Here is an 8,933-nt window from a genome sequence, read left to right as displayed (position 1 = left end):
GCACAGAGAAAAAGAGAAGGGAAGGAAGGGCAACTTTTTAAAAATTAAGATAAGAGTTTAAGGGCTGGAGAAATGGCTCAATGCTTAAGCGCACTGCCCGCTCTTCCAAAGGACCCAGGTTCAATTCCCAGCACCCACATGGCAGCTCACAACTGTCTGTAACTCCAAGATCTGACACCCTCACACCAATGCACATAAATTTAAAAAATAAATAGAAATATTAAAAAAAAAAAGATAAGAGGTCAGAAATGGGGCTGGAAAGATGGCTCAGAGGTTAAGAGCACTGGCTGTTCTTCCAAAGGTCCTGAGTTCAATTCCCAGCAACCACATGATGCCTCACAACTGTCTATAATGAGATCTGGTGCCCTGTTCTGGCTGTAGACATACATGCAGACAGAGCACTGTATGAATAAATAAATATATAAATAAATAAAAGATAAGAGTTCAGAAGCAAGCTGGGTGTGGTAGGCAGAGGCAGAGGCAGGTGGATCTCTGTGAGTTCGAGGCCAGCCTGGTCACAAAGTGAGTCCAGGACAGCCAAGGCTACACAGAGAAACCCTGTCTCAAAAAACCAAAAAAAACATGTTGGGCAGTGGTGGCGCATGCCTTTAATCCCAGCACTCGGGAGGCAGAGACAAGCGGATTTCTGTAAGTTCGAGGCCAACCTGGTCTCTACAAAGTGAGTCTAGGACAGTCAGGGCTACACAGAGAGATCCTGTCTACAAAAAATAAAAAGAAGAGCCGGGCGGTGGTGGCGCATGCCTTTAATCCCAGCACTCGGGAGGCAGAGGCAGACGGATTGCTGTGAGTTCGAAGCCAGCCTGGTCTACAAAGGGAGTCCAGGACAGCCAAGGCTACACAGAGAAACCCTGTCTCAAAAAACAAAAACAAAAACAAAAAAACAACAACAACAACAAAAAGAAGAGTTTAGAAGGAGCCGTGGATGTAGTTCTGTTGAGTGCTTGCCTAGCAAGCATCTACCGCTGGATTCTGTCCCCAGCATTATAAGAACCAAACCGAATGGAGGCCATCTCAGGACTCAAGAGGTGGAGCCAGGAGGACAAGCAGTTCAGGGTTATCCTAGGCTACATAGTGAGTTTGAGGCCAGCCTGGTCTACATAGTGTGTTTCAGGACAACCAAGGCTACAGGTGAGCCAATACACCCTTCTTACCTCTTTGAGATACACAATTAAAGTAATAGTTGTGAAAATTAATAATCTTATGCTATTATGATCACAGTGGAAAAGCTGGGTTTCTAGCCCCTGGTCAAACTCCAGTTCAGTATTGTCCTTTAGCACAGAGAGGAGAAATCCTATGAGCCCTGGGAAAACACAGAAAGGCCTGGGCGGGGCCTGGAGCTGGGCTTAGGCGGAGTCCCCAAAGAGCGCCTGATCACTCGGCTTCAGCTGCTTCTCCCTATGCCAGATAAAGACTGCCACAAGCGTAGCTTCTGTCTCCATTTTTCAAAAGAAACTTGTCCATCCACAAAAGATTTTTGTTTTCTTTTTTCGTTTTTGCAAGACAGGGTCTCTCTGTGTAGCCTTGGCTGCCCTGGACTCACTTTGTAGACCAGGCTGGCCTCGAACTCATAGCGATCCGCCTGCCTCTGCCTCCCGAGTGCTGGGATCAAAGGCGTGCGCCACCATGCCTGGCCACAAAAGATTTTTAAGGGGGCCCACAGTATCCATGAGCTGTGGCTCACCACAGCCATTGACACACAACTATTTCTTTTTAATATTTAAAATTACATTTATTATTTTATTTAGTGTGTGTGTGTGTGTGTATGAGAGAGAATGTGTGTGTGCGATACATGTGTGGGTGTACGTGCCAAGAAGCACATCCACAGTTAGAGGCCACACCTGTGGTAGTTGGTTCTCTCCTCCGACCATGGTTTTCAGAGATTGAAGTCATGTCACTCAGCTTGCATGCCAAATGCCTTATTCCCTCCACTGAGCGATCTTGCAAGCCCTTTCCAGATTTTTTTTCAACTAGGCTATCATAAAGCTTAGACTGGCCTGAAACTTCCTATGTGGTTCAGGCTGGCCTCAAACCCCTGCCGTCCTGCCTCTGCTTCCCAAGTGCTGGGGTCACAGGTGGGTGCCAGCAAACTTGGATGCACAGTATTCAATAAAGGAAGCCAATCTGAAAAGGCTCCAATTGTGGCATCCCGGCTCAAGGACATTCTGATAAAAGAAGCCAAGTGTCTAGTACAGTCCAAAGATATCTCCAGCCTGGATGGAGACCAGTAACACAGAGCTCTTCTTGGAGTAGCTTCCCGCCCCACCCCCAACCCCAGACAGGGTTTCTCTGTGTAGCCCTGGCTGTCCTGAACTCACTTTGTAGACCAGGCTGGCCTCGAACTCGCAGTGATCCACCTGCCTCTGCCTCCCGAGTGCTGGGATTAAAGGTGTGTGTGCCACCACGCCCAGCCAAAATATAGTTTTTAAAATTACTTTCAGGATGCTAAAGAGATTGCTCAGTAGTTAAAAGTGTAGGCTGGTATCATGTGGTGGCGCACACCTTTAATCCCAGCACTCAGGAGGCAGAGGCAGGCGGATCTCTGTGTTCAAAACCAGCCTGGTCTACAGAGAGAGTTCCAGGATAGCCAGGGCTACACAGAGAAACCTTGTCTCAAAAACAAAACAAAAACCCAAGCCAAAACATAAAAAAGAGTGTATGCTGATCTTCCAGAGGACCTGAGTTCAGTTCCCAAGCACCAACAACCAGGTGTAACTCCAGCTCCAGAGGATCTGATGGCCTCTTCTGACCTCCCTGGGCACATACATACAGGCAAGACATCCATAGCTATGTCACAGTGTTTGTCACATGCATGTGCAGGTACCTAAGAGGCCAGAAGAAGATGTCAAATCCCCTGGAACTGGAGTGTACAGAGAGTTGTGAACCAACATGCCGGTGGTGGGACTCAAACCTGCGTCCCGCGCAAAAAGCAAAGTGCTCCTAACTGCTGAGCCATCTCTTCCAGCCCAAAGCCCAGGGGGGGATTTCACTCCCATGCCTAGTGCGCTGTCAGTGACTACAGTGATCCATTTAGGTCACTAGAAGAGTGCAGACCTCCAGGGTACACCATCAAGAGGGAACCCCAGTGCACACGGAAGCGTCTGCACTGCCAGTAAGAAAAGAAGTGGGGGCTGGGGGGGTTAGGAGGGGGGGAAGGAGGGGGTAACAGTCAGGATGTAAAGTGAATAAATAACAATTAAATAAATGAATATATATACACATACATACACACACACACACACATATAAAAAGCCAGGAGTGGTGGCACACCCCTGTAGTCCCAGCACTCAAAGAGGCTATATAGAGAAACCCTGTCTCGAAAAACCAAGACAGAGAGAGAGAGAGAGAGAGAGAGAGAGAGAGAGAGAGAGAGAGAGAGACGTCTTTGATGTAGACTCATCATTTGTAACAAATAGAGCGCCCAGCTCCCCCATGTTGGCAGCGGGGGCGCCTGTAGGCGGATGAGGACAGGCATGCCACGGGAACTCTCAGTGCTTTCCCTCAGAGCTCACTGTGAGCCTACAAACTGCTCTAAAAAATATCGATTCCTCCCCCACACCCCGACCCCAGTCCTGGGTACAGACTCCAGAGCTGTAAATGCTGGGGAAGGGCTTTGCCACTGGGCCACATGCACAGTTAGTTACTGGACTTTCTGGGTTTTTTTAATCTGAGGGGAGCATAGGTGCCGGGGTCCAGAAGGGGAAAGTGCTTGCTGCCAAGTCTGATGGCCTGAGTTCCATCCCAGGACCCACACGGTGAAGGAGAGAATGGACCCCCACAAGTCCTCTGATCACACATACACACACACACACACACACACACACACACACACACACACACACACACACACCTTGGTGCATGAGTCCCTATACATGAAATAAATGAAAACAGGTTTTAAAAACCAGGAGTTTTTTGTTGTTGTTGTTGTTGTTTTGGTTTTGTTTTGTTTTGTTTTGTTGAGACAGGGTTTCTCTGTGTAGCCCGGGCTGTCCTTGATTCACTGTGTAGACCAGGCTGGCCTTGAACTCACAGAGATCTGCCTGCCTCTGCCTCCCTGAGTGCTGGGATTACAGGCATGCCCTACCATGCCAGGCTAAAAATGGAACTTTTTACTGGGGATGGTAGCACACACCTTTAATCCCAGCACTCGGGAGCCAGAAGAAGGCAGATCTCTGTGAGTTCGAGACCAGCCTGTTCTATCTGCCTCAAAAAAAAAAGGGGGGGGGCGTTTTATGGGGCTATTGGGGTATGTGTGTGTACATACATGAGTTCACATATGGAGGTCAGGGAATCACCTCAGATGTCCTCACTTTCCACCTTGTTGTGGGAAGTGTGCCTCTCTGTGAACTCTTGACAGTTGGCCTGAAGCTTGAGGGATTCTCCTGCCTCTACCTCCCATCCTGCTGTGGGAATGCTGGGATCACAGGTGTGCTTGACAGACATCCAAGGTCAGTCTCTCACGGCTGCACAGTGAACACTTTACCCACTAAGCTGTTTTCCCAGCCCTCCAGATGCCAACTATGGCACACTTGCAGTGCAGCCAGTGGGACTAAAGAAGTGAATTCTTAAACCGAGTTTGGTGGTGCACGCATTTAATCCCAGCACTTGGGAGGCAGAGGCTGACTGATCACTGTGAGTTCGAGGCCAGCCTGGTCTACAAAGTGAGTCCAGGACAGCCAAGGCTACACAGAGTTTTTTTTTTTCTAAGACGAAGTTTCTCTGTGTAGCCTTGGCTGTCCTGGACTCATTTTGTAGACCAAATTGGCCTCGAACTCACAGTGATCCACCTGCCTCTACCTCTTGAGTGCTGGGATTACAGGCATGCACCACCACGCCCGGCAGAGATCTTTATTGTACTAAGTTGAAATTGAAATAGAGGGCTGGAGAGATGGCTCAGAGGTTAAGAACACTCACTGTCTTCCCCTCCAGAGGTCCTGAGTTCAATTCCCAGCAACCACATGGTGCCTCACAACCTATAATGTAATCTGATGCCCTTTTCTGGCCTGTGGGTGTATATGCAGGCAGAGCACTGTATACATAAAATCTTTATTAAAAAAAAAAAAAGGAATAGATTCAAGTCCCACACAGAACTGAGCTGAGCACCAAGAGTAACCATCACTGAGGGGGTGGGGGGTGCGATGTGAGTGTGACTTAGTGGCAGAATGCTCACCTAGAACCCTCTAGTGAGGAGCCCCCCCTGTTTACATAATTCTAGGCATCCAGCACGACACTTTGCCTCTCTTTTTTTTTTTGGTTGGTTTCTTTTGCCCTTTTGAGACAGATTCTCAAGTATCCAAGGCTGATTTCTGGATTTGAACTTGTGATCCTGTTTCCTACCTCCCACAAGTGGAAATCGCAACTCTGTACCATCCTGCCCAAATCATTCTTAGCAGCTGTATGCTGGATTTACTATCAGCTTGTGCTACAAGAGACTAACACACACACACACACACACACACACACACACACACACACAGATTATGCTGGGCTATAAGTGACTGAATAGAGGACCTAGTTAGTGGTGTGGGCGGGCCATGAAGGTTTCTTGTCCCTCCCTGTCTGTTGGGTGACTCCCAGCTGGTCAAATGCAGTGTGCTCTGGGAAGGCCACCCTTCCACTCTGCCCTTCTTCTTGTGCTAGGATGATGGATGCTCTGCCAGCCTTCCCTCCCTCCCCAGCCTGGCAATGGGTTCGAATCCTGCCACCACCTCCCTAGAGGCTGCCTCAGTTTCTCCACAAGGGAGATGGGCCACCCTGCAGACAGTAGTGTGATCATGAGCAGTCTCCGTCTGTCCCCTTCATGGGACTCCCTGAAGGAAGACCCGGAATGCCACCCCCACCCCCACCTGTGTTGGGACAGGACCTGGGTGACCTGTGGGAGGAGGGTGGGATTCAAGTCTGCAAAGGTGAGTATCAGGGTCAGAGCTGCCTCACCAGAGGAGCCAGTGACCTGAGGAGGCCAGAGCCTACTTGGGGGGGGGGGGGTGGAGTCTACAGAGGTGAAATTGACCTGTTGCAGAGGGGGGAGGGAGCAGAGAGCAGAATCTGTCTGTTGTACAGCAAAATTTTCACATTTCTGGGAAGCAGAGTCAAGGGTCGGGAGACTTTTGCCTATTAGGTTTTTTGTTTTTTTGGGTTTTGGTTTTTCGAGACAGGGTTTCTCTGTGTAGCCTTGTCTGTCCTGGACTCTCTTTGTAGACCAGGCTGACTTTGAACTCACAGCAATCGGCCTGCCTCTGCCTCCCTAGTGCTGGGATGCGCCACCACACCCAGCTAACTTTTGCCTATTAGACCACTCACCTCTATTTTGTTTTTTTCTTTGTGTGTGTGTGTGTGTGTGGGGTTCTCCTTCTCCTTCTCCTTCTCCTTCTCCTTCTCCTTCTCCTTCTCCTTCTCCTTCTCCTTCTCCTTCTCCTTCTCCTCCTCCTCCTCCTCCTCCTCCTCCTCCTCCTCCTCCTCCTCCTCCTCCTTCTTCTTCTTCTTCTTCTTCTTCTTCTTCTTCTTCTTCATACAGGGTCTCCCTGTAGCCCAGGCTGGCCTCTAATTCACTATATAGGGAAGGATGACCTCAGACTGCTGATCCTGCTTCTGGGGACCAAACCCAGGGCTTTGTGTATGCTAGGCAAACACTATTGTTGCTACAGTCCTGAGGGCTTGGGCAAAGCATTCAGGGGCTGGAAGCAGGAGGATCAGAAAAGGGTTGGAGGTAGACTTCTCTGGGCTGTGTACGGCCCTGGTACGACCTCTAGTCCTGGGGAGAAAGAAAAAACAAAACAAAAACCCTGCACAGTGACTGGCTTTGTTGGAGCCCCGTCTTGAATAGCCAGTTTGCCTGCTGGAGCCAGGAGGAAAGGGGGCGGGGCCAGAGGCTACACATGGGATCCTTCAATGACAAAGATTCAAGGAGCACCTGCTGCTCCCCGGTGTGCCCATTTCTCAAATGGTGACTTGGCAACCAACCTGTGTCCTGTTCTGTCCTGAGGGTAGGTAGTGTTTTGTCTCCCAGCTTTGTCCCCAGTCAACCCTACATTCCAGCCGAGGCTACACTCTGTCTGCCCTGGTCTGTGTATGGGCCTCTATTACCTTTCCTTTTGTCCCTTTTGTGTCAAGGTCTCACTATGTGCCCCTGGCTGTCCTGGAACTCGCTGTGTAACCAGGCTGACCTTGAACTCATACATCCGCCTGCCTCTGATTCCAGAGTACTGGAATTAAAGGTGTGCATCATGCCCAGCCTGGCTGAAAAACAAAACCAAACAACAACAAAAACAAACTTAAAGCTGGGCAGTGGGGTGCGAGGCTGTCTTTTGATCCCAGCAGGTGGATCGCTGTGAGTTCCAGGCCAGCCTGGTCTACAAATGCAAATCCAGGACATCCAAGGCTACACAGAGAAATCCTGTCTCAAAAAACAAAACAAAAAAAAGCAACCAAAAACAAAGAATCAAATCTTAGGTTTTATTCCCGAGAACAAAATTACTTACTCACCTATTACATTTATTTGTTTATTATTGTCTTAGGGTTGATATAAGAGCTGTCGTTTGAGGCAGTGTCTCATGTATCGCAGGCTGGTCCCAAACTTGCTATGTAGATGAGGAATGGCCTTGCACTCATCCTCTTGCGATACCAGACTGGACGACAGGTAGCCACACCTGGCCATCTGAATTTTGTAATCTCCACTAATGAGATCACATCTGACTATGACCTAGTGTTTTTTAGTGTGGTCCCTGCTCCCCTTATTATGCTAAGGTCACCAATTTACCCTTTAGCAGCTAAGCCATCTCCCCAGTCCAGAACCTTGTGCGTACATCTGCCTTCACTTAATGAGCTTATGATGTTCACTGTACCAGATACCTCCTAAAGGCAGGGTGCACATCTGGTTTGGTTGCTTGGTGAATGATGGGTGGGGTGGGTGAATGGCCTAGCTGTGTGGGTGATGGATGGATGGGCTGGCAGGTGTACAGCTGAGTGGGTAAATAGGTGGGCAGATCGATAGGACTCTTGACCAACTACAGTAGTTAACAAGTGGTCCATGTACAAGTGACTTGTAGCATTCAAGCCCCATAGATCACACTTTCAGGAGCTGGAACCGTGTACCAGGTCACTTCCTTAAGACTCCCTATTCCAAAGGAACCTGTTTTCAGAGAAGCCACCTCCTCCATCTTTAGCAGCAGCTTGTCCTAGGCGATCCTTAAGCCAAGCATGAGGGAAAATGATCTCCATCCTGCAGAGCCTTAACCCTTCAACTTTCTATCACAGCCCTGGAAAAGGGAGGGGCTGCTAAGATTGCTTTCACTTCTGTCTTGCAGAACCCAGAAGGCTGACAGCATTCAGGGCTATCCAGGAGAGGCTGCAAATAGCACAGCTCCCCTCCAGTCAGTAGACAATTCCACTTCCCAGGGGTTGCCCTGCCCCCACTGTCCCTCCCCAACCTCCTCCCAGGGATTCTCTCCCTAAGAACACTGTAGATGCAGCCAGAGAGCAGGGTCGATACTACAGGAGCCCAACTTGTCCCTGGGTGTTAGCACTCCAAATTCAGAAGTCACCTTTGGAACTCCCCACCCTCAAGAACTGTAAGGCTTAACTCAGTAACTCAAGATGGGTGTGTGTGTGTGGGGGGGGGGTCTGACTAAAGGTCATGATCTCTTTTTTAAAAAAGATTTACTTATTATGTATACAAATCTCGTTATAGATGGTTGTGAGCCAACATGTGGTTGCTAGGAATTGAACTCATGACCTTTGGAAGAGCAGTCAGTGCTCTTAAACCTCTGAGCCATCTCTTCAGCCCCAAAAGGTCATGATCCTTATCTTATGCTCTCCCACTGAAAACTACCAGGCAAACCCCAGCCCACCCTAGATTCCCTCCCCCACCCCACCCCACCCACTACCCACACCCAGCAGAGCCATGGAGCCACAAGCAC

The sequence above is a fragment of the Acomys minous genome, assembly GCF_964271855.1.
Source record: "Acomys minous genome assembly, chromosome: 16".
NCBI lineage: Eukaryota > Metazoa > Chordata > Mammalia > Rodentia > Muridae > Acomys > Acomys minous.
This window is presented reverse-complemented; position numbering follows the sequence as displayed.